This window comes from Megalopta genalis, chromosome 1, assembly GCF_051020955.1.
Source record: "Megalopta genalis isolate 19385.01 chromosome 1, iyMegGena1_principal, whole genome shotgun sequence".
NCBI lineage: Eukaryota > Metazoa > Arthropoda > Insecta > Hymenoptera > Halictidae > Megalopta > Megalopta genalis.
In genome coordinates this window covers 25743402-25770982 of record NC_135013.1, presented here as the reverse complement: position 1 = coordinate 25770982, position 27581 = coordinate 25743402, and the positions used below count along the sequence as shown (strand labels likewise).

Here is a 27581-nt window from a genome sequence, read left to right as displayed (position 1 = left end):
ATGTCTTTTTCAACGTGCATTGTGGAAAATAGACGATCTACCCTTTCAGGAAAACCTGTCCATATATTATTTATAAATGTAACTATTGTTTGTCTAATAAGCGACTTGTCGCGAGAATCAAGCGATGACGAATATACTCGTCAAACGCAGAGTAAGTGTATTGAATTAAAATATTGGATCAAAAAGACGGTTTTATTTTATAAAATTAACAATTTCATTACTAATATTTGCTTATTCACTTAACATTAACATATACTACATACATAATAAACGAAAAAAACGCAGGACAAATCAAATACTTGTAAAAAGTAAAAATTCAAATTGCTGCTGTAAAGTGGCACGTCGAACACCGATATTGTGAATTATTCATATAATTACTCATACTTTTTATTTGCTTGTTTTATATATATCCTGGTCCTCAAAATATTCTAAACATCTTGAAATTTGAGAATATGTTTTTTTTTTTGCTAAAAATACAATTTAAATAGCCAATGGTCGCTACTTTTTCTGCACGACAGGTATTCTCGTCAAGACAAAAAACACTGCCGCTTCATCGTCCGATCATCGGGACATTTACCTGAAAGTCTTCGCACGAAATATCCTTGTTTTCGAGGAGAACGACGTCGTCGTTCGAAGGCTCCGAATGGAATCGCGGCCCGAACGGAATTTCTATAAATCTTTCGGCCCGTTCTCGCCCCGCGGACACCCCATTAATCAGGCGACGGTAATTGAATGGTCACGGCGAGACAGGGTGCCGGTGATAATCTCGATGTAGCCGCAAATATCGAGGGGATAATTAAAAATCGGTGATTAATCGTCGGCGGATCTATTTCTCGAGGAGCGAGAGAGCTGCGAGAATGCGGGCAGGTCCTTGACGGTGACGGTTCCGCTCGAGAAATTCGGTTTAATTAAAAATCGACCACGTGTTTTACATCGAGAGAAACGACAGAAATCCATCCGGCGACAGTGGTCGCGCGGTATTCATTTCCATCGGTCTGGAAATCTGGCAAAAATATCGGAATTCCCGCGAGAAACGAGAATTTCTATCGACGCGGCGCGACGAGTCGGCGAGGATGCATCCGGGGAAAGCGACCGATTAGCGAAAGCATTTCGCGCAGATGCATCGATCACAGTCGCGAATAAAGTCGCTCAATGGACCGAGGTGATTTCGACTTAGCTCTTTCAACAGAAGAATGCTATTCTACGAACGGCTCACTGTTACCAGCTCGAAGGTGCGAATATTCTTCTGTTCCCGGAACAAACCCGATTCGAAATGATTCCTCCTATCGTCGCGCGAGCTTTTGTCGCTTCGGAATTTCTATTCCAGCCCTTAACAGCCCCCGGACCATTGCGACTTCACGGCCTGCGATAATCTCTGACCCACATCGATATTTCAATAATCAAATGGAATCATTATATCTATCGCTTGTGGTACCTCGCCTCGAATATGGGTCGCAAACTTATCAAATCGTTACAGGGAGTGCAGCACCGATATCTCAGACAAGTTTCTCGTAAAATCAATGCACCGATACCTACGATGAGTCAGAATTGCATACCTACATACACTCATACTCGCATACTTTTGAGAGTGAAAGGTTAACTGTGGATCTTATTTTTGCATTTGAAGTTGTCAACGGTCTTATCATACGTTCTGCGATATTGGAGCTCCTTAAATTGTAAGTTCCTACGAAATATCTGAGAGAAAAGAATCTTATTCACGCTATTCCGTAACAGTCGCCGATAGGTGAGAGAAACTGCATAAATGGATCATACTCAACGTCAACTGTTCACTGCAAGGACATTGGTTTCTTCAATGGATCGTTGATCTTTTATAAATCATTTTCATTAAGTTCACCGAGAGTTTAAGTACCAAAATGTGTACCAAAATTACCAAAATTACCAAATAGTACCAAAATTATGGTACTTCCGAGAAATGAGGGGTTCCTGAGATCATTTGAAGTAACTTTTTCCTTAGCGAAAATGCGATCCGTGGATCCGTTTACGAGTTATTAACGAAAAACACTGACCAATTGGAGTGCGACCGGCGCTTTGCCCTTCTGGCCAATGCAACGTCACGTCGGCCATATCACGCAGCGGCAGTGGTCGCGAAGGTGGGGCGTCAGCCGTACGCGATCTCTCATTGGTCAGTGTTTTTCGTTAATAACTCGTAAACGAAGCCACGGTTTGCATTTTCGCTAAGGAAAAAGTTACTTCAAATAAGCTCAGCAATCCCTCATTTCTCGGAAGTATCATAATTTTGGAATATCCTGTACATCTCATCTAATTAATTTTTGCGTCGCTCTCATTTTTATAGAAAATCCCTTACTTACTCGACGTAAAAGGGCTTTGCGCGTTAATATCATAATAAAATAAATAACGCATAGTGCTTGTTAGCTCTCGGAACTGTTTGTACGGTCTCGGAAGGATTAGGGGGCGTGCAGGGGGTTAATCGGTCCGAGACAAGGGTATTATATTTCGCAACTCCCACGCTCCAGTCAAATAAGAATCGGAGAACATGTTATTTTCGGCGAGTAAACCGTTCGATAAAGTTTCGCGGAGTTCTTATCGAGAGGCGGACGAAAAATGAACGAGCGGTCGGGAACAAGATAGATTCGGTGCTATTGTTGGTAATGCGACAAGGGTGGAATTCCTCTGACCCATTTTTCCAGCAATCAAACGATCGTTACGGGGACAAATGTTCGTTTGATGAAGGATTATCCTCGCAGAGGGCTAATCGCGGTCGTGTGTATGCAACGTTCGACGGCGTTCGGCTGCCGGACGATAACTAACTTCGCTCGTCCCGTCTCCACCCTAACGTATCATGATCGGAAAGTCGTAGGGCGGTCACGCGTGCAACGTTCATCGAAGCCCGGGCGATAGTCGGGCCCGCCACGGAGGGCACGGGTCGAAAACAAAAGGGCGGAGAGGAAGAGTGCACCGGCGGCCTGCCGATAAAATCGGGTACATATTTGATTAACGGGCAAACCGTGTCCGTGTTTCCCTAAAATTCTCGCCGTAATTCCGTTGCTGCTCGATGAAACGTGAAACGCGGGAAAAACGGCGGAACAGGGCTGATCGTAGCCGAGTAGCTGACGCGGGGTGGGCTTCGATAACACGGCCATTACTTCGTTGAAAGCTCCTTTAAGGGTGAACACACCACCCCGAGGCGTTAAGGAATAGCGAAAGTTTCGGAATTCTTTTTTGCAAGCGATTCCCAAATAAGAGATTCAGCCTTTCGGAGAGAATGTAAATGCGTGTTTCAGCTTTATTTTCGAAATTTTTTAAAGCAACGATCGCACAATATGGCGACGTTACTCGTTGTTTAACGTAACTCCTTCGCGTAGAATATTGACTGTCGAAACAATTGAAAATAATTCTGTTGTTATTCGTAGGCTAGAAACTATCGTCTAGAATGCAGCGTACGGGTTTTCGAAAATTTTAATGATCGTAGAAATGGCCGCAGTTCGATGAAAGACACAGCTGCTCTTATCGCGAAGAATCGATTTGAAATGCTTATGAAGCATTAGATAACAGAAATATAATATTATATATAATATTATATTATATATAATATATAATATAATAATAATATAATATAATATATATAATATAATATATAATATTTACTAAATTTTAACGCATGAACATAATAAAAAAATATAAATCACCAAGTTTTACATAGAAGTCGATGATTCATATTTTTTTTTATTATGTTCATGCGTTAAAATTCAGTAAACGTAGCATATTGATTTTTTCAATATGTCGATTATTCAATTCTTCGTAAGCATTTCAAATTGATCCTATGCATATATTGATACCGTAGATTTTCCAATTTCTATGCAACTGGATTCAAAATGTATATTGCATAAAGAAAACTTCTATGTAAACCTTTTCTTTATACAAAATATACGTTATACAGATGCACAGAAATTGGGACAGCTACGGTATCAATATGCATGGTTTCCAGGTTTGCCATCAAAGGCAGCTCGTATCCTAACGAATTTAAGGAAGACACACACACCGAATCAACAAGCAGGAATATTTGCTTGTTGCTGTGATCCAAGCGGATAAGTTGGACAGCCGAAAGTGTGCAACCCAGCGAAGTATCCGGCGACGGGTAACGCGAAGGTTTCCAGGATCGCAAGCGTGTAGATTCTAATTGCGAAACATTGTTTGCCGCTTTCGCCCGGAAACTGCAATTGGCCGTGCCTTGCGTGCACATCGCATCGCATCGCACACAGCTCGCGTGTGTGTAGAGTCGATTTCGTGATCCGGCCGTTTGATAATGCTGCGACATTTCGATATTACGAAGCGACGTTGACGCTGACCCCGACGCCGACGCCGGCGGCTCCGTAAAACGGGTTGCACGGGTTTCGCGAATCAGAGCTTCCCGGCAGAGAGCGGTCTTGATGTCGGAAAATCGGCTCATCCTGCTGCCGGGCTTTCGATCAAATCCGGATAATATTCGCATTCGTTTCATAGCTAGCAATATGGGCCGCGACGCTCCGTTAATCATCGGCGTTAATCTGTATTGATAGGTAACCCCTGAATGGAAACGGACCTACCAGCCACGTTTCCGACGCATTCGTCTACTCTTCATTTTCGTTTGAAATTTTTGCGCGCGGCGGTTTTAACGTCGAGCGCACAAAAAAGAGAAAACGCTAGATGAGGCCCGTTCATCGATACCGGCCGGACTGCGGATTTTGTTTACTTACGAGAAATACGAGCGGCTGGAAAACAACGCGGAAAAAACAATTAAAGGGGGAATAAGAACACAAGTCGTGTTGTTTTTAACCACTCGGCGCTGTGGCAATGTGTCAGACTCGTGATGAAGACTGAGTATGAATGCTGTTCGTATTTTCTAAATTTGATGCTTCTGCCGTCAGTAGACTGCATTAGATTTGATGTATTTTTAAGAAAAATGACTAAGTCCAAAGAAACATTCTAATGATATTAGAAGAATTTGAGAATATTTTTATATGAATTTTATTGGACTTTACGTATTTTCAAGGAAAATGACCAAGTCCAAAGAAAAAATTCTAATGATATTAGAAGAATTTGAGAATATTTTTATATGAATTTTATTGGACTTCACATATTTTCAAGAAAAATGACCAAGTTCAAAGAAAAATTCTAAAGACATTAGAAGAGTTTGAGAATATTTTTATATGAATTTTATTGGACTTTACGTATTTCCAAGAAAAATTACTAAGACCGAAGAAAAATTCTAATGATATTAGAAGAGTTTGAGAATATTTTTATATGAATTTTATTGGACTTCACATATTTTTAAGAAAAATGACCAAGTCCAAAGAAAAATTCTAAAGACGTTAGAAGAGTACAGAAATGCGTCAAAATTAAAGTTATCCGCAATGTATTCATCGTAAATCTAGGGATAAAAAATTCAACCGATTTCGATGAAATGTTCAGCACGCATATAACTTATCCTAGATCTACAAAACCGTATTTTTTAAAATCTTCATAGTAGACTCGGATAACAGTCTACAGAAAGCGTGAGTTTATTTCGTCATTTCAAATCTGTTTCGTCATTTCAAGCGGTAGCACAATTAAAAAAAAAGCAGCAATTCAGTCGCTGTCTAGTAGACCAGACGAAAAAAAGAATTCAAATCGTTTGGTCCAGTTTCGAAAAAAGTTGTACCGTTCTAAAGGACGTCCCACAGATATTTGTAGAGTGGCTATGACATTTCGAGTTTCCGTATTCATATCCGGTCCACCCTCGGAAGCTTGAAAAATCAATACCGTGCTCGATTCCCCGACCACGAAACTCGCGTGGGCTATAAGCTCCGAAATAATTAAGAGTTAATCGAACAATTTCACGAGCGAACGACGTCCCGCGATCCCGGCGAGCTTTGCTCCTTGGAAGAAGTACGCGGAATCGGTTTACGCTTTCATCCCGTGATTGAGCGCTACATTATTTCCGTGTGACCGGTGGGAATCCTATTAACTGTTCCGAGTACAAAGACCGACTAATTAACGAGTAGAGGAACAACCATCGACTCCGTTATTAATTAGTATACGTCCCGATGCGTCCGCTATGCTAATCAGGTTTTTCGCGGCGCGCCTGTGTTTCGACGGTGACGTCATCGGTCTCTCTCTCTCTCTCTCTCTCTCTCTCTCTCGGCCCGATCGTCCATCCGATCAGATTGCATTATGTTTACCGATAACGCGTCGCGTCGATGCGGTTTCCCCGCGGATTCGCGCAGAGCCGCGCGTCCGCTCTCTCCATCCTTTCCATCTTTTCCGCCGTTTCCACCGGGAATGGAAACGGCAACGGACAAAGACACGCTCTCGCATTCTCACCTGAGCTCTCTTCGGCTCTCTTTTCGCCGACCCGCATCGCCGAGGATCGCTACGCGTCCGGCTATCGCGAAACCATGACACAATTACTCGCCCGCCACCGCGCCGATAATAACTTTTTCGTCAAAGGATCGCGCGACCGAGCAAATTCTATGAAGTTCGGTTTCTCATCGTGAAAGGAACGCTGCGAAGTTACGAGCTGATTCAAATCTCTCTCTCTCTCTCTCTCTCTCTTTCTCTCCGTTGTCATCCTGTGTCTGCTCGATGTGTTCGCGTTCAAAACAGAGAAATTTACGACGAGTTATGGTTCCTCCCGGCTAGTGTTTCCGACCGCGGGTCGAGCTCCTCGAATTTTCTAGCTTTGTATCCGACAGGACGAAATCGGCAGCTCGATACTCGATACGTCGATTTTTGCTGTTCGACCGGAGTCTTCTCGGATTTCTGTGACAGCCGCTGCGAAGGTCGAATTCACTTTCACGCGCATGCAAATTCGACCAGATTTGAACCTCCTTCCGGCGGTCTCAGACGAATTTTTTGAACGAAAATATGTGTCTTGTTAATCGCGCTGGTATTATTGTCCTTCGAGAGGTTCCTCAGACATTATTCTAAAAATGTCTGACATTCAAGTTTCGCGAAGATGTTCGTTGGAACAGTGGGACGAGTATGTTTTCTGTAAAAGAAAAATCATCGGTTCTTCGTGACGAGTATATTCGTCGTTCTGCCGCTCGTCGTTCACGGTTCAAAAGGCTGACACGTTGCAGTCACGTATGAGGCTGATTTTTAATTAGATTTTGAAATTGATTTTTCTTGTGCTGTATTCGAGACAAATTGAATGTTACAAAGATCTTTAGAACGCAGAAAAAAGTTGAACTAACTGTTACTATGGTAAATATTATAACTATTTATTTTTGGTTTCATTGGCCCCTTAATGCACAGTTTTTTTTTTAAGAACTGGCCAAAAAAATCAGTTTTTGGTGGAGAATTTTGATATACTGCGCTTTTGTTCCATGGAAAAAGGCTATATTTTATTCTTGAATAAATGATAAATATCAATAAAACGATTTTTTTTCTTTGCTTTCACATTGTTATTTTCAATTCACGATTATATTCGAGTGTGAAAAATTATAGCAGCATAAAATACAACGCCGCTCGAATTATCTCGAGTGTGCACAGTTTGGCCTGTTTAGCGCGCTCGAATTAACTCGAGCGTACAAATTAAGTGGTTAATCGAATGACTGATATTGTGGGAATTTTTAGGGTCGGTATTTGACAGTCAACCCTTTGCACTGTAGCATAATCCAATAAATGTGAATGCTATTAATTTTGTCGAACACTTTTACTGCAACGTTGGAAACCTAATCAATTTCATAAAATTAACATAATTTATGTAAATTAAAAATATTAAAATTGGAAAGTCACGTTGTACAGCATCAATTATTTGTTCAACATTCTTACGTTCCGCGGATCCTAATAAAATAAGAAACTTATAATTAGACCGCGGATTTACTGCAAGAATGGGTGGGCGAAACTGATAACAGCGAGGAGATTAAACGGAATTAAGAATGTTGGCGCAGTAATTTCAACTTGTTAAAATGATCAAACAAAGTAAGAGAATGACGTTCGGCTCGTTCGTCTTGCAGTCGACGCGAACAATTTTCATTTCGCATAAAAATCCGCTGACGAATTTTTAAATCAGAGCAAATAACTCAGAGCGACGCGGCAGTCAAAGCGTTAAATCGATACAGAATTCTGCTCTTCTATCGTCAATATTTTCATACTTGGCACACGATAAATACAAATTCTCTTTCTCGTATAAGAATTTATCAATGCCAAAAAAAAAGATAATCAAAGTACAGTAATGTCTCCCTAACTGACGCTCAGGTTGTGCACAAAAATGGACGATTTGGGAAGAAGAGAGCCTTGCGGCTCGTTATTATAATTGTTGACAATTCGTGATTATAAAAATTAACTGCAAGTCTCGAATAATCGTATCTCCTCTTCCCAAATTGTCCATTTCTGTGGACAATTTAGGCGTTAATTAGAGAGACATTACTGTACCAGCGAAAGCAACGAAGCAACCGTGACGCAAGGGGTTAACGCGTTGAAATCAATTTTACCTGCGAACAGGTAAAATTGTTATGACGACCTGGTAGCTCGCTAAGTCAGAAAATCGTGTCGCGAGACGGGACAACAGGATCCACGAGGACACGGAAGTTCGGAAGTGTACGCGAGCCGGTGGCGAGATGGAATCACGGGATCCTTCTGTCACCGGTTCTGTTTGCGTTGGCGAGTGCCGTGCGAATTTTTGCAGGCGACTGCACACCCTTCGATCGGTCGGCTTCAAGTTTGGTGACGCGCTCGAAACGCGCGGCCACATTCCTGCAGACGGCAATCCTTCCGGGACAAGAAAGTTTCGCGACCTTTCGGCGCTCGGCAGCCGAAATAACCACGGTTCCTTCCAAGGGGCAACTTGTCGACCTCCGAGTTCCCGGGCAAGTTCGCCGGAACACGGCGGAGAACTGTTCGCGAGAATTCCGGGCAGAATTCGAGGAGAGAATTCGACGCGGAAGCCGGACCGAGTCTTAAGAAGCCAGCGTTCGAATCGTGCTTCGAGCAGATCGAAGGAGAACGGCGGCCGTTCCGCGTGTCGCTTCGCGGAAACATTTCAAGAACTCCGCGCGTTTCGCCCTTAAAGGAGATACTCGACGCCAGGCTGTCGGCGAACTCCGAGGAATCGACGATTTCTATGGAGTTTCTCGCGAAACTCGCGGTCTGCCGGGCTCGAGTCGAGGCACAAAGTATCTAACCGTTCTGTCAAAGGATTCTATGCGCATTTCCGTTCGCTTAGCCAATCACAGAGATATTTCCTACGTTGATCGCTTTGATCCTGCGGCGTGGCTCCCAGCGGAAAGAAAGATTTCCATCGTCCCGGGGCAAAATGGCGGACGGCCAACCATTGGTGGAACACGCGTCATTGCATATTTATTGGGGTCGACCCAACAAAAAGGATTCGCGATATATGTCTGCCAGCAAATAAACGAATAAATATATTCGCTATCGTTCCTCTGGTTCCTCGAAAAAACGATTCCCCCGACGACCGAAGGGGAGAATCGCTCATCCCCAAAGTCGATTAGGATTCCTTTCGACGGCGACAGGACTGCTCGCGTTGCCGCGTAACCTTCCGTGGAAAAAACTGGAGAACCGGAAGGGGTGGATCCTCGGTTTCCTTTTTCCGCGTCTCCCGCGCTGAATACGGACGCGCGGCGAATGCCGAGAGTTTTTCGGCCGACAATAAGAACCATCCGGCGAGGAATCGGTCCTCGAACCTGAACAATTCCCCGCAAATCCCCCGTTTCTTCCGGATTAATTCAGCGACGCGTTTTTCCCGGATTTCTCCGCGGTTCCGATGTCGCGCGGATCGTCGCTCGCCGACGACTCCTGTTTTCTTTGGGCCGCCATCGATCAAAATCGCGCGCGGAATTCTCAAGGCGGAGGCGGCACCGTGCAGGAACATCGGAGAATTTTCAATTTTCTCGGGGCTCCGAGCTCTTTCATATTAGAAGGCAATTTCTGCCGACGGTCCCGCGGCGCGCACTGTCGCGCGTTTTAAATTCGATCTCCGATCGCGCGACGCGAACCGCTCGCGTTATTAGCTCGCAACTCTCCCGTAATTAACTGTCCGTTCGTTTGTTTTCGCTGCGCCCGGCGGACGGTCGAGCCGGCCACAATAGTTGGCCGAGAAAAATGGCCGGAATGATTTCCTTGTGTCGAACGAAGCGAAATGGTTCGCTGAAAAAGCCGCGACCGGAAAGCGATCGGGAACGCGCGAGCGCGCGCGTGCGCGAGGCACGCGTGAAAAATACGAACGCGTCGCAACGGCCGCGCTGGAATCTCGATCGCGCTGTTCTTTGTCGCTGAATCTTTCTCCTCGGATCCTCGGGAACCAGTATTTTCGCCGCGATCGCGACGGGAATCGGCGGTCGCATCGAAACGCGACGATTCGTTTGCGTAACGCCGATCGATCTTCCCGTTAAAAATGTTCCTCCTTTTGTTTCCAAACGAGATGGTAATTTCGGCTTTTGTGTGACCACCGGCTCGACGAAAATTGAATTTCACAGCGGAAGTCCGATCGTTTTACGATCGCCGAACGGCCGAAACGAGACACCGTCGTCTCTTCGTCGATTCTCCGACGATCGTGACGAAGCAAACGCTCGTATCCGGTCGATCTCGCGCCCGAAAACCCATCGACGTATCGAGCGAGGCTTTTTTTTGTTCGGAAGGGAACTCGGGTTTCCTCGCGATCCCCGGGGAGACGAGGTTTTCTTTTTTTTTTTTCATCGAATTAATTGCGGCTGCGTCGCCGAGCACGCAAAAAAAGGACCTCGATGGAAATCGAACGGGAATGCTGGCCGGGTGCCCATCTTAGCAATTAATTTCTATTGTGCGAGAGGCGCCGCGGCGAGGACTCGCGGATTCGTACAAAGAGACCAACCGGAGAAAGGAAACGGTGGGACGGGACGGCGCGCTGTCGCGACGCGACGGGTCGCTCGTCTCCATTGTTGCGATTTTAGGAAATCGAACCCGAAGGAATACGGGATATATTTCTGATAAAGCAATTAGAAGAAGAGCTGGCCACATAAACTGCAATGCGTCTCGCGGCTTTCCAATTTTTCGATCAATATTTCTATTGGCAGGAATCGGCGCACATAAATCGGAAACGTTAGTTCCACGTTGCACATCGGTTAGAGAGTATTGTTCCATTGTTTCGACACGCTATCATCGTTATCTTCGCTCTAAACTCGAAAGTGTACGGCCATTTCTCCGCGCGGCATATCGTAAGCTGAATCGTATTGTGCCCCGTTATGATCGAACTGGGGATTTGTATGCAGAATCGAAACCGTCTGCTTCTGTCAGGCACCCTTCTTTGCTTAATTACTTTAACAAGTTGAAAATGGTATATCAATATCATTCGTTTATTCTTTTAATTCGGTATTATTAATTGCACTGCCGTTTTAAATTTCACCTGCAAATTTCTGTCGTAAACGCATCAAATGCATAGTTCAGTTATGATAGCGACTAGACTGCGGATTTGTTTGCAAAATCGAAACTGTCTGCTTCTATCGAACACTCAATTCTTTGCTTAATTACTTTAACAAGTTGAAAATGGTATATTGATACCATTCGTTTATTCTTTTAATTCGGTATTATTAATTGCACTGCCGTTTTAAATTTCATCTACAAATTTTTGTCATAAATGCATAGTTCAGTTATGATAGCAACTAAACTGCGGATTTTTTATGCAAAATAAAAATTGTCTGCACTAAGATATTTATGTCGTTTCTTGTTCATTTTAACAAGTTGAAAACGGCTCGGCAGTATTTTTATGCTTCTCAAATGTTTCTACTGTTTTGCATTTGATCGCCTTGTTTTTGTTATAAACGCATAAAATCCACAGTCCGATCATGACTATTCGTACCTGTTTTCTCGTTTTAAGCCACTTTCTCTCTTCAGAATACTTTTCGATTTATTCTTTGCTTTCAAAGTTTCAAACGGTTTCCACAGGCGCCTGGATATGTCATCAAACTTCTATTTAAATACATCCCTGACCTCGCTGTGACAGCATCTAATGCTTCGACTAGAATTCCGTAGAACCGATTATGGTCATTTCAACAGCCACGACGGACGGAATGTACCTCTGAATGTAAACAGACTCGGCGGAACTCTAAATTTCTTCGCTTCTCCTCTTTACATTTCGAGGCAATGTTGTACGAAATCTTTATCTCGTCGTACCAAACGGTTCAACCGGTTTACGAATAAATAAGTAAATAAATAAATACATATAAATAAATACACGAATACATGAATAAACAAGAATACGTTTCCGTCCATAACTAATAAGAACTCGCGACGTGTAACAGGCAACGTCGGACAAACTTTCCGTTCGCCTGAATCGACGAAAGAAAAAAGGAGAAAGAAAAAGAACGATCTCGTGTCGCACCTTTCGGTTTCGAAAGCTTTCTCCGATCCTCCGAGTGCGCGTCTTCTCGCTGAAGCCGCCGGGAATGTTGTCGAACGAGCGTCTCACTGTGAACTTTCCCAAGTTTGTTCGCCTCTGTTCGCACGGTTGCTACAAGATCGGCGACGATCGTCGGATGATCACCGCGACCGCGGTGCCCGTCGCGGACGATTCGCCCGATTCCTCGGCTAAGTTCGTCGGATCTTGGATCATGGTTGCGCGTCGCGGCGGAATGCGTCCATCCGCGGCGCGGCCGCTTTATTGGCACCTGGAGGTGTTATTTCTTGAATTACATCGGTAGCACTTGGCCGCGGGACGATCTTGACTGAGGCCGATCGTCGTCGTCGTCGTCGGCTGGTTTTAGCCCCGGGAAACTCGATCGCGGACGCGAAACGATCCGCGGAATCGCGATCACTCGCGGCAACCGGTTCACTTTTTTCGACGGTTCCTCCGCGGCTCGCAAGCGGGTCCCGCGATCCGGGTCCGGTCGGCTTCACCTGGCGCGTTTCTCGTTCGAAGCGACAAGGTGTACGCGCGTCATCGGAGCGCTTGCAGCGCACTGACTGCTCCAAAGAACAGAATCATCGGTGTACAAGAGCACTCGCCGAGGAGCGACGAGTGACCCTGGCAGTGGATGCCGCCTGCGCGCGAGCGTTCTCTCTCTCTATCTCTCTGCCTCTCTCTATCCTCTTTCTCTCTCTCTTTTTCTCCCGTTCTCCACGCTCTCTCCACCGTTCTCGCGTTCGCTCTATCCTCCCGCGCTCCCTCTTTTCTTCCTTTCTTTCTTCCGTCCACCCATGGCCCCCTCCCGTTTCCCCCCTCCGCACCCCCCGAATTTTACGTCATTCCGCGTTCTTCGCGCGCCTCCGTCGCCGATACCTGTAGCCTCGTCTCGTCGTCTCTTTCGACCGTTTATTCTCTCTCGCCGCTTTGTCCTCCCGTACGCGCGCGTCTTGCACCCTCGTCCATCGTCCCACCCGTTCCTTCGGTTACTTTTGGCCCGTCTTCCCCGCGGTCCCGCTCCCCCCTTCGCCGCCTCCTATCAGGGTCACCAAGATCATGGCGATCGCGAAGTCAATCTCCATTCCGATAGGTTTCGAACACGGTGTGTGTTTCCGTAATCCGGTGTCGTAAAAGTTGAACGCTCCTCTGCTGTCCGTGTAACGACCGTGTTTGTTACGCAAGTTTAGAATAACGTGCCAGTCGAAGGAGAGCCCACTTTGAACCCTTTGCACTCGAGCGGTGACTCTGAGGCAGCACTGAAAACTTGTTACATCGCGTTCCAAGATAATTTTGATATTGTCAAAGTTTAGATGTAAAACATTATTAAGAGTCTAATCGTTGTATGGGTCGCAAGACTAAATTTCACGTGCATAAAATGCACTTTGTCACGTAAAATGGAAATACCATAAGTCAAAAAAATTGATTCAGATTTACAGTTAGAATGGCTTCGAGTGCAAAGGGTTAATCCCGCACCGTTTGTTTCGCGCTCGGAGACTAGATAGAACGATTTTGATGCTATTCGCTTTTCTAGAAGCAGATTTATGTTTATCGCGTGCCTAGTTTTCCTCGAATGCTTAAACCTTGTTGACAACGGAACGGAATTCGATGCCCGACTTGAAAGAACGGAGCGACGTTCACAATTGACAAGTTGTTGCTGGAAGTTAGTTGTTCGAGGAAGTACGACAACGGGTTAACCCTTATCACTGTAACTTTTTAATGGAACATTAATTGGTTCGGATTCGGCTTACTTGAATCTTCTCTCTCTCTCTCTCTCTCTCTCTCTCTCTCTCTCTCGACTTCCTGCCGTGCCACTTTCTTCGAAGTTAGGACGGTTAGAACGTTCTTGATTTTAAACATTTCTTTGGAGGAGAAGAAAATTCATTTATTTATTTATTTATTCTTCTACGAAAGTAACCAATTAATAAATACTGCTAAAAAAGATTATAGCATAAAATGCAAGGACTACTTAAAAATGCTGTAACTTCGCGAGAAAAAATCGCAGCCGAGTTTCTTTTTTTATAAATTAAAGAGGAATGATTGAACCTCATTCTGCAGCAAATGGCAACTCCGAGAAAAATTTTGCAAAGTCCGCGCATTTCGTCAAACTTGGCAATTTTCAATATGACAAACATGGCCTCACATTTTAGGGGTTACAGTGATGAGGATGCGTTAAACTGAAAATCCAGAAATATTATCTTGAAGTAGAAGTTTCAAGCTTCAATTTGAGAAAAAGATCATCGTCGTACGATGAATTTTCGCGGAGTTGTCGTCAGTCAAAGTTAGCCAATTTTTATCAAAAATTTGTCTATGTTATAATTTTTCTGAACAGCGTACAAGGAATTAAATTTGGCTATAGTAAATGCTGCTCGTTAGGTAGAAAATATATCATTAAGATTTCAACTGCCGCGTCACCCATACGTAGCTCAATTAATTAGAAATGTAGTTCAATTAATTAAAAATGCAATTCGTGTCACATACCTTGACTTTTCATTTTTCATTTGACTAAATAAAATACATCGATTGCATGAAGAAAGTTTTGCGAGTTTTTAACGCGGCAGTCAAATTGTTAAAAATGTTCCCTCGTATCGCGCTCGAATGAAAGAGTTGAAGACGCGAGAAAAATATTCATCGCGAGCCTTCTTTTGCTTAAACGCTTAAATACCGACCACAAGAGAACGCGATTTTCTTTCGACTCAAAAGAACGGAATAATGTTCGTACTTACGTGTCAGGCTCGTGAAAATATGGCAAAGGGTTGAGGAAGGGTTCATCTTTTCGCGCACTTTTAGGAAGCCGCATAGTCGTTCGTAATAATCGCCACTGTTGCAACGAGGAAGAATGGGAAAAGTATGCGTTGCTGTTTTGCTTCGCCAGAGTCGACCGCTTCATCTGCCCGGCGCACCACCGAATCCTGCAAAACCAGCATTAAAGAATGATATCATAACTTTCGTCGACATTCTTCTGACAAAAGAATGTACCGTCCTTCCATTTTCCCCTGTGACTTCAAGACAAAAGATATCTGCGGGTTCTACGAGGATCTTTCAGAGCCAAAGCAACTTTCCGAGGCACTTTTGTCCAACTGAGCTGCGCGCGTTTCTCTCTCTCTCTCTCTCTCTCTCTCTCTCTCTTCTTGCTTTCGCTCGATTCTCCCTCTCGTGGTTGGCTTTCATTCATACGTTTAGGCAGGTCGCGTGGCCAGGGATACCGCGGCTCTCCGCATACTTGCAGCCGACTGCGATGCTATGTAGCCGCCACTTGACCCAGCCGCATTGATTTTCCGTTTATTAATTGCGACCCGTCTTCGTTCCGCTTCGCGCGACCTACGAGAAGATGCGGAGAGAGAGCGTGCTCGCGGCAAGAGGAGAGCGGAGCCTTCGCGAGACTTGGATCTCGAGATTAAGAGAGCGATCTCGCCAGCGATAAATAAAGAGGAACCCGTCCCTCAACGATCCGTCGGGGATAACGGTCAATAAAGGTGAAAAGTTAACGCGTCGAGTAAAACAGTTTATTAAGCGATAAAGAAAAAGGCGCGGATAAAACTCTCGAGAGAGATACGCACCCTCGATTATCCGACCGAGATAATCGATCTTTCCCCGCGAACACTTGTCGCTCGACGGAGCCTTTATTTATCCACAGCGGCAAAGAGATCTTGTAATAACGCTGCCGTACACGCACCTGTCTTCATTTTTCATCGTCGGAATTGTTCTCGCCCGCTGTCCGCCGCGTTTTCTTCACCCAGGTTCTATCGGATCCTCCAGGTTGCACGGTGCTTGGCAAAAGGAACAAGACGCTCGACGTGTTTCGCAATTGTTTGTATTCAAATGAAAGAGCGATGGTACAACCTTTTAAGCGTTGTACAAGAAGAGAAAATTTCAGAAGGAAAAGAAATGACAAAAATTAGACGACATTGGCTGGAGAAAAGTGGAAGACTATGAATGAAAATTATTCGTAAGAATAGGAGACAGTATAGCATCAACGAGTTTTGATGGAAAGTATCAAACATAACTGGGACGATTTTTAGGGGAAATTAATAAATCATGTACAACGTGATACGACGAAAAACGATTGCTGAATTTAATACAAAAATTAGAGAAGATATGACAAAGTATTTATTTTATATTTTACTTATGTCGTTATATTATGTTATATTTATTTGTGTCAATCATAAAATATTTTCATTTCATTGCATTTCTTATTTTGATACAAGTCAATGTTTCTCTGAAAGTCATTTTTCTTAGGTATGATCAATGCATCTTCGCATTGACGTAGCAGTTATTCAAATTCTAAATCATTTCATATTTAATTGCAGTTCTTATTTTACTGTAAATTAATATTTCTCTGAAAATCATTGTTCTTACGTTTGTTCAGTATATCGTGAAATTGTCAGTTATATCGGTCCTAAACAAATTTTCATTTCGTTGCAGTTTTTATTTTTTATATAATTATAATATTATAATATTATTTTATTAATATATCATTTATTATATTTATTACATTATATTACTATACTATTATTATTATTTTACTAATATATCATTTATTAGATTTATTATATTATATTACTATACTATTATTATTATTTTACTAATATATCATTTATTAGATTTATTATATTATATTACTATACTATTATTATTATTTTACTAATATATCATTTATTAGATTTATTATATTATATTACTATACTATTATTATTATTTTACTAATATATCATTTATTAGATTTATTATATTATATTACTATACTATTATTATTATTTTACTAATATATCATTTATTAGATTTATTATATTATATTACTATACTATTATTATTATTATTTTATTGTTTTCATTTTCTAATTATAATATTAATATTCTGAAAAATATTATAAAGAGATTATATTCGAACGGTGTCCACAGATATTTTTCTCCGGACTGTAGCACGCGATACATACAATGCACAAACGTTTCTTCCAATGTACAAACATAAACAATTACGAAATACATCAAGCGTCTCATCCTATCGACGAGCGTCGTCTCAGATCGGCTCTCGTTTTTTTTTCATATTTGCGCGGACAGCTCCGGCGATCTGCTGCAGCCGTTCGAGGCACAGCTCTCCCGATTGTCGCATTAATCTGGTCGGGCATTAAACGTCACAACGACGTTTGTCCGAAAACAGGTGGGAAGATTAACGGCGTAGCGGGACCGACGCACTGTGCACAGCTTCGCGCCGCGCTGCTCCACGGCGTTTCGCAGCACTGGCAGCAGCGGCGACGCGCCGTATCGGGTCCCGTGGAGCGTACTGAATTAATTATAGTATCGTGATTCCGGGATCAGGCAAAGCCCGGAGTAAACTCGTTCTATGCCCGACATTCGGGCATCAAGATCATCCGACGGCCAGGGCAATCTCCGTCGGATGAAAGGACCGCCTACACTGTGACGTCTGTCCCGTGGCAGCCGTTTCCACTTTACGTAGATGCCTCTCTTCTTCGCTGTGTCAATGTTTGCACGGGCCGAGAGATGCTTCTTGGATCGAGTCGCCGTAGATATTGGAAAACTGTTGCTTCCGACACGGCGGACAAAGCAAAAATTTTCCGTTCGAATAATAAGTACACGCCGGCCGGAGATATCGTCGATCGCACCAGTTGCATAACAATTTCAATTGAGCTCGGCCCGGCCGCGTTTTCTGCACAATGGTACTCGCAGTTATTGGTTAACGGGTTCAAAAACAAATGTACGCTGCTACTTTCGGGTGTAAAGGTGTTTTTATCAGACGATGCGCGAAGCGAGTCTTGTTTACTGAGTTAATCGTCAGCAATGATTGACTTTGGAACACCGGAAGGTAAATTTCGGTCCCCTCGAATCTCTGGACCGAGTTCTATCAGAATACATGATGTCCTAAAATTATTGTACAAGCGGAAAATGAGGGGTTCCTGAGGTCATTTGAAGTAACTTTTTCCTCAGCGAAAATGCAATCCGCGGCTCCGTTTACGAGTTATTAACGAAAAACACTGACCAATCGGAGCGCGAGTGCGGCCGGCGCTTTGCCCTTCTGGCCAATGCCACGTCACGCCGGCCATATCACGCAGCGGCAGTGGTCGCGAAGGCGGGGCGCCAGCTGTACGCGATCTCTCATTGGCCAGTGTTTTTCGTTAATAACTCGTAAACGAAGCCGCGGATTGCATTTTCGTTAAGGAAAAAGTTGCTTCAAATGACCTCAGGAATCCCTAATTTCTTTGAAGTATCATAATTTTGGAATATCCTGTACTTCTCTTCTAATTAATTTTTGCGTCGCTCTCATTTTTATAGAAAATCCCTTATTTACTCAACGTAAAAGGGCTTTGTGCCTTAATATATAAATAAATAACGCACAGTGCTTGTTAGCTTTCGGAACTGTTTGTACGGTCTCGGAAGGATTAGGGGGCGTGCAGGGGGTTAATCGGTTCGAGACAAGGGTATTATATTTCACAACTCCCACGCTCTAGTCAAATAAGAATCGGAGAACATGTTATTTCATTCATTATTATTTCAAATGACTTCAGAAACCCCTCATTTTCCGCTTGTGCAATAATTTTGGGACACCCTGTAGATTTGCCAGATAACTGTTGCAATCTCTTCGAAAAGTGTGTATGTTTGTATAATTGCACCGCGTCTGTTTGACTTTCTTCATACTTTGTTCAAACGCGATACTTTATAGTATGTTAATTTAGTATGTTAATATGTAAATATGTGATTCATAGTTTAAAAAGGAACATCATAGTATACATCCTTCTTATACTCGTCACGAAGAGATGGCAACGCTTTGTGTTACACTTGAGTATGCTCGCCAAAAACAGCTAACTGGTTAAAGACGTTCCCGAGAACGTCGAATTGTTTTGCTCGCAAGCATTAAGTTCATTGCGCAGTAACTAGCTTGAAACTGTCTCTACCAACCACCGTGCCTGTTTTGCTTGCCGAACCTAATATCGAAGCGTGTTAATGTATTTCATCGTTCTTGAAAACATGTACTATGAACGTATAAATAATCCATGAATCACCATTTAAGATTTACGATTAAGTACACACACTTCCCTGTGCAGCAAATAAATCTCACGTGAGATTTGGTAAATCGTAATAAAATAAAAATGTTGCCCGTCGATTTGAAAAATCGATGGTTGACTAAAAATGTATCACCTCTCATAGTAATTTCAATCACTTAAAAATAACATGACCGTGTTCTTTTATTCTTTTTACATTCTTCTTATTTAGTATTTTACGTTACCATTTTTCTCGTAAACGCATGGAATTCGCGGTCTGGTAATAATTGTCGAACAGACAAATCGGAGTAAAGCGACAGTAAAGGGGTATACAATGAACATTTTCTTTTCTTTCGTCTGTTCGACGATTATTATTAAATCTCACGTGAGATTTGGTAAATCGTAATAAAATAAAAATGTTGCCCGTCGATTTGAAAAATCGATGGTTGACTAAAAATGTATCACATCTCATAGTAATTTCAATCATTTAAAAATAACATGACCGTGTTCTTTTATTCTTTTTACATTCTTCTTATTTAGTATTTTACGTTACCATTTTTCTCGTAAACGCATGGAATTCGCGGTCTGGTAATAATTGTCGAACAGGACAAATCGGAGTAAAACGACAGTAAAGGGATATACAATGAACATTTTCTTTTCTTTTGTCTGTTCGACGATTATTAACAGACCGCGAATTCCATGCGTTTACGAGAAAAATGGTAACGTGAAATACAAAATAGAAAGAATGTGAAAAAAATAAAAGAACACGGTCATGTTATTTTTAAATGATTAAAATTACTATAAGAGATTACTACATTTTTAGTCAATTATCAATTCTTCGAATTGATGGGCAACATTTTTATTATGCATAAAGTACCGCAGTCTGGTTATTACTAGACAACGGATTGCAAATTCTCACTCGTACGAATTCTTTCATCTAAATCTGAAGAAGAATAGGATTTCTTGCAACTACAAACTTCCTCACGAATTATATTACGAATAATAATGTAATTAGTTTCCGTTAAAATGCTACGGTCAATTGCATTTTAAAGACTTAAATAATAAATGCATAAAAATTCTTAGTCTACTTTCTACTATTTCTTTACAACACAAAAGTTTCGATAAAGTATTGGAAATAGAATACAAAATAAATAAACGATAGTTACAAACTGATAATCCAATGCATAAAAACTCTCAGTCTACTTTCTACTATTTCTTTACAACACAAAAGTTTCGATAAAGTATTGAAAAGAGAATAAAAAATAGATAAACGATAGTTATAAATTGATAATCCAATGCATAAAAATTCTCAGTCTACTTTCTACTATTTCTTTACAACACAAAAGTCTCGATGAAGTATTGGAAATAGAATACAAAATAAATAAACAATAGTTACAAACTGATAATCCAATGCATAAAAATTCTCAGTCTACTTTCTACTATTTCTTTACAACACAAAAGTCTCGATGAAGTATTGGAAAGAGAATACAAAATAAATAAACGATAGTTACGAACTGATAATCCAATGCATAAAAATTCTCAGTCTACTTTCTACTATTTCTTTACAACACAAAAGTTTCGATAAAGTATTGAAAAGAGAATACAAAATAAATAAACGATAGTTACGAACTGATAATCCAATGCTGTCGACGACGTCGATTAACGTTGTATCGCGCAAATTAGGTCCACATTATTCGAGTATTCTGGGAAGAGGTAGAGGACTCGTCATATTTGCTCCAAATTAAAATACATTCGATGGAAAAAGCACCGCGTTTCGGACCTCCCAACGAGATCAAGCCTCGGGCGGCTTGTAGCAAAAAGCGAAGGAATGTCGCCGGATCGAATTCCTCCTTGTTCCTCTTGCGAGCCGCCGTTGCCCGCAGGTCCGAAACGGTCCTCCCCGAGATTTCGGAAGGGACGGCGTCGGTCTCACGAGGCCGGAGTCGTTGGGGACACGTTTGATCGTTTCCTCGTCGCCGATATCCGGCATCGCGTGGGTTTATGCACCGATCAAATCAGATTTCTCGGAATAACGCTGGGAAAGCCAGCAGACCGAGTTCCAGTTAGGGTGCGAAGGTCGCGCGAGAATGGAGCAGATAACTGAATCCCGTGTTATCCGAAGGGAGTCGGCCGTATCTCGTTTATCGATTCGGCCCGCGTTATCGGTCGCTGTTTGAGTTGCACTCTGAACCTGCGTTTATCGGACCCTGTGACCGAGAGACAGCGTGTCCCCGCATTGATTCGCGATGTTCCTGCACCTCGGGCTCGAGAGCACGTCCTCCTCGTGTATACTACGAGATATTCAAGACGATCCCGGTCTCGAGACGATCCACGAAGATCGAGCAGACGAGACACGGTGGGCGACGATCCGGCCTAAAGGACCACCGTTCATGTTGTCAAGCGTCGTTAGAGTAATGCTCGGCATCCGTCCACGCCATCGGCCGGCCGGCCATCTTTCATTCGCGCTTCTTCTCGAACCTTACCGAACCACCGAGCGATGATCGTGCGACCCAATTACCGGAACGAACAGCGCGACACGTATTTTTAGACGGCATGGCTAGACGAGGATCTTGTATCCCGAAACTCGTTCGACTCGGGGAGGGGAGATCTAGACTGTCTGGTAGCGTCCACTTTATTCTTCGAATAGAAGTTCGCTGGTCCGCCTGCTGCGTGTCGTTGACCGGCCGTCGACCAAGTTGAATCATCAATTAGTCCCCTATCTAAGAAAAATTTATTTTATTTACTTTATTCAATTTATTCAATTTATTTAATTTATTTTATTAATGTAATTTATTTAATGTATTTAGATCATTTAATTCACTGAATTCATTGAATTTATTGAATTCATTGAATTTATTGAATTTATTGAATTTATTGAATTTATTGAATTATTGAATTTATCGAATATATATATTGAATTTATTAAATTTATCACATATATTGGATTTATCGAATTCATTGAATTCAGTGAATTTATCGAATTTATCGAATTCATTGAATTTATTGAATTTATCGAATTTATTGAATTTATCGAATTTATCGAATTTATCGAATTTATTGAATTTATTGAATTTATTTAAATTATTTAAATGATTAAATTTAATAAAACCCCTTTGGAATAAGCGTTGCAGTCATTCGACTTCAATATTTAAAAAATATATATTATAATTACTTCAAGTTTTGTTTAACAAAAATGACTGAGAAGATAACATTTAAAAAAAAGCAGCAGCTGTGCGATGTACGTGCTTTGGATTCGAACGGTTAAAAGGATTTTAAACAGACAGAAAATATGAAACGCTTTTCACAATAGGTATGCGCATCGATGAATTCTGTTCGCCGTAAAGTGCACGGGTTGGTTTTTGTTATCGATGAAGCATTTCCGATCGTGAGCAACTTAAACAAAATAAACCCTGCATTTCTTTTTGTTCTTTGTTATCTTTGTTCAACTGAATCTCTGTTCATCCTTGCAAATGTACATTTCCGTGCGTACATCGGCAATGCGCGATAAATATGATAACGCTAACATACAAAAGACCAATTAATTATATTTAACATGTTAGTTTTAGTTTTCCTTGTAGAACGAACGAAAATGCTGGACACCCTGTATAAATGTACACAGCATTGTATACATTGACTATTTGAGTATTAATGTTGGACACCAGAAGTTGCAAACATGTCATTTGATTGTCTATTGTAACAAAAGATCGGAATACAGTAAATTCTCCCTAATCGACGCTCAGATTGTACACAAAAATGGATAATTTGGGAAGAGGAGGTACGATTATAGACAACTATAAAAACGAGCCGCAATGCTCGAATAATCGTGTCTCCTCTTCCCAAATTATCCATTTTTCTGCACAATCCGAGATTAGCCAATTAGAGAGAATTTACCGTATATTGTTTATTCTCTCTATCGGCGATGTCTGTAATATTGTATAACTTAGTTTTATTAAAAAAAAAAAGTATCCATGGTACCTCAAGAACTTCCATAATGAATGAACGAACTTCCACGATGACAATAATGAGCCACCGATTCCTATAGCATAAGATGTGTTATTCAATTACGTTCAAATTCGTCCGAAAAATCTCGCGATTTCTGCGACCCGGCGCGTTTCGAACAGCTTTCCATTCAAAATCGTTTACGCGATCGGCGATCGTTCCCGCGATAAATCATAGCCAAACAGCTCCGACAAGGACCAACTGCAGCGTATTTATTTCTATTGCGGCTTAAATCGCCGATTAGCGGATTAAGAATCGGAATTGGAGATTACGGGTGCGGCACACACAGATCAGCAAAGGTCGAGGTTCACGACACGAGTTACTCGGCGCGCGTCTAGATAAACGGACGGGAATTCGCTTGCGGGCGAAGAAGTTGCCGTTCCGTGGAAGAATTGTTTACACGATCTTGGGAATCGTTGCGCTCCGAAAGACGACGCGGGAGTCGCAACCGCGTGTCTCGGTTAATTACTCGGAGCCGCGGGCAAGTCGGATGCAAAGTTGATCGCGGCAGTTTCATTCGTTGTTCGAATCGAAAAGTTAGATATGCGAATGAGGCTGCCACCGGTTAAAGACAGGTCCGTTTACTCAGCGTAACGAAATAACTTTTCATCCGCCCCCGAACCGCTCGATTTTTCCTGTTCCGCCGTTTTCCCGTCCGATCCTCGCCGAGAATTCATTTCGCAGCGGCGCCGCAACCCGATGAAAATAGTTCGTTTGTCGAGCCCCAGACGCGACGTTCGCGTCGCCGCGGACCGGTAATTGCGTTTCACGCGTGCGGAACGGCTCGATTAATGGAATTTCATAGGGATTTCCAATGGGACCGTGGCGATCGGTCCGCTGCAATTTCCGAAAACTTGAAATAATTCGCTCGCCGGCCGCATTGACGTTTCGCCGGCGGCGGCCACCGAATCGCAACGTCGACGACTGTGTCGACGCGAACGCGTCCGGCAGCCACGTCGAGGTTAATAAGAAATAACGATCCGATGGAAACCGCGACACCCGGCTCTGTCCAGTTTCGCGTTTTTTTTCTTGTTGTTTTCAACGAACCGCGCGCGGTGTCGACGGATCCGAAAAGCGCGTTCTACATTCGTTATCATTTTTGCTTAATTTCTCGAAATCCTTTTGCGACGCATTGTTCCGTTGCCCCTTCGGGCCGGCCTTCGTACGCGTCCCGCGACCACCGTTCCTTTTTTCCCAATTTTTTACCGGAACAAAAAGCGCGTCTGGGCGAGATTTAACAACAGCGATTACTCCCGGCTCGAAATTCCTCCGGTACACGGAACATCGTTCTCGCCGCTTTATTTCATTTATCTTCTCGTCTGCCTCATTTTCCGCCCGACGTACAGCGCGATGTTTCGGCAACCTAGGAGTATTTCATTCCGAAATTAAATGTTTTTAGACAACATACAAATGTAATAATAATAATAATAATAATAATAATAATAATAATAATAATAATAATAATATATTTTAGTTTTAAAATTACTGAGTCACGTTTAAATCAACGTCCGAAATACAGTAAATTCTCTCCAATTGTCGCTCGGCTTGTGAACAAAAATGGACAATTTGTGAGGAGAAGATACGACCAATCAAGCCTTGCGGCTCGTTATTGTAGCCGCCGATTGACAACGACGATAAAAACGAGCCGCGAAGCTTGAACAATCGCATTTCTTCTTCCCAAATCGTCTATTTTTGTTTACAAGTTGAGCGACACGATTGCGGAGAGAATTTACTGTAATGAAATACGTAATCGAAAGCGAGAAAAAAATACAGTCATCGAGAATCAAGTCCCACGAGATCATCGAAATACGTAGCACGCTGTGCGACGTGATCCAATTAATACGCTCGCAAACATTCGATTTCCACCGAATCTTTGTTAATTTAACCGACAAACACGCGCAGACATTCGCGTCTCGTTCAGAATCGTTTAACGTTAGCTGACCGCGGTCGCGCGGAGCCCGGCATTACAAATGCTATTAACTTCTCATTAATGTTCGATAATTGGACGGAAACGTTACAAAGCGCATAAATTACAGAGCATAGTGTAAAGGCAGGGTGTTTCCGAACCGGATCCAAATTGCGTTACCGGGGCTCTCGATCACGGCAACGGCCCGTTCGAAGGGGGCAACAAGCTCTCGCGTCAGTTTCGTCGCGTCTTCCGGTGCTCCCGTTTTCGCAAAGCGTCCCTTCGACGGCGCAAAGCGTCCCTTCGACGGCGCAAAGCGTCCCCCCGACGGCGCAAAGCGTCCCCCCGACGGCTCGCGGCGGGACAGGACGCGCCGTTGTAATTAGATCGGCCGTGATGTCGTTAGCGTTGCGGGCATAACCGTCCGACGGACGCGATGTATCGTAATTAACTGGCCGCCGGTCTGTGCCTATCGCGCGGCACAGTCACAAAGGAACCGTCGTCGTTCGTTACGTCGGGCGTCGCGTCGGCCGGCTCCGATCAACCGTCGAAGCTGCCGGCTCGACGAGCCTGGATTTATGCTCGCGTCATAGGAATCCGGCTGCTTCGTTCTTCCTCGTCGTGGCCGCTCGCATAAGTCACCGTTCGACCGTGCTTCACGGTTCGGTGACGTATCCTGTCGCATTCCGGAGAGTTTAGAGAAACCGGGGATTCCAAGAGGAATCGTTCCAAACTGTGCATCGGTTATGACTGGACCGCGGATTTGATGCATTTACAACGAAAATGATTAAGGCGAAATTGTATAGTTATAATTTTAAATAGCGCAAAAATTGAAAGCGTTTTAAAACGTCAATGTGTTATTTCTAATCTATTAAATCCGTTTCAATATTAATTTTAATATTATACTACCGCTATGGTACCGTTTTAATATTATAATTTTCTTGGAGAAGAAGAAAATTTGTATTTATCGTGTGAACACATTTCCTTGAATACTTGAATATTCCGACTTAACCCTTTGTACTCGAGTGGTGATTCTGAGGCACCACTGAAATTTGTTACATCACGTTCTAAGACAATGTTTACATTAACAAAGTTCAGATTTTTAAAAAATTGTTAAAAGTGTAACCGTTGCGTAAGTCGCAAGACTCAATTTCGCATGCGTAAAATGCGCTTTGTCATATAAAATGAAAAGACTATAAATCAGAAGAATTATTTTAGATTTACAGTTAAGATAGCTTCGAGTGCAAAGGGTTAAACGAACGGAATAACATTCATGTTTAACAGGTTTTTTTACTAGAAATCTCCATTGCGAGTTAAACTCGTCAAAGTACGACAAGTACTTTAATTAAAGAAATAATGAAGTTGCTACTTGGTTTCCATTCTTTGCGATTCATGTCAGACAATTTTTACCATGCACAAATAATCCGCAATCTAGTTACGAAGAATCGAAACGATTTCGTAACTGGCTTCGATCCTTGGTTTCGATTACGTTCCTCGGTCATAGTTAAATTTGATGCAATAAATATATCTTTATAAATATTCCTTTAGCTATTTGCTGGAAAAACTGTTTGTACTAAAAACTGTCGTAACTGTTACAGGTAGACTGCGAACTTTATGGATTTATAACGAAAATATGTAGACGTAATTTAAAGTAATGAAAGCATAAAAAGAGTTTTTTTTTAGGTACATTTGCATATTATTTTCAGCTCGCCGAAATGATTAACACCGAACGTATTACCATCGTGCAAAGGATTCATATTTCTCATTTTATAATTAGAGCTGAAATTATGAAACAACTTCCACTGGAAATCCTCGAATATATATCTTTATTCGCACACATGATATTCTAAAAGTTATGAAACATTTAGACAAATTCAGTATTATAATTTTTGGAGTCCCACGCGTTCTGCCAGTGACTTTTAGATCTCGGTGCTTTTATTGTTAACCATTTGTTGTTGTGTCGCGCTTAACTTTACTGACGCGCATATACATTGCATAGCTGCCTCTTCTTTGTTTTGTGTTCTCTCAATAACCCCTGGGACTCAAACGGTTAAATAAAGAGATCAACTTTTTATGTGGTTCATGTCTGTTGCAACCGATAAGTAGAATTTTTATTTTGCATTGAGATCCACAGTTTAGTTACAAGTTATATCGGTTTCGGGTTATATCAGTTCCGGTTCTCCAGAACCAACATTATATCGTTTTCCATAAACGTTTATTATATTTTTATGTTATATTTTTATTTTTCTGCTTTGTGGTTATGCATTTCGATTATAGCTGTATTATACGCAACATAAACACAGTATCTCCTTTAGGTAGCAAAAATAAGGATTCCATATTTGAAC

General features: G+C 42.3%; 2 protein-coding genes across 2 annotated transcripts in view; one reads left to right on the top strand and one right to left on the bottom strand.

Moving 5' to 3' along the window:
- FMRFaR (FMRFamide Receptor) overlaps nucleotides 1–12925 on the bottom strand; it is a 37195-nt gene extending 24270 nt beyond the window's left edge. Inside the window, exon 1 of the mRNA XM_076524341.1 lies at nucleotides 12317–12925. The gene's annotated coding sequence lies outside the window, so the exon portion shown is untranslated. The remainder of the gene's footprint in view (nucleotides 1–12316) is intronic.
- LOC117221140 (uncharacterized) overlaps nucleotides 1–27581 on the top strand; it is a 112333-nt gene that overhangs the window by 15054 nt on the left and 69698 nt on the right. The gene's annotated exons all lie outside the window — the stretch shown is intronic.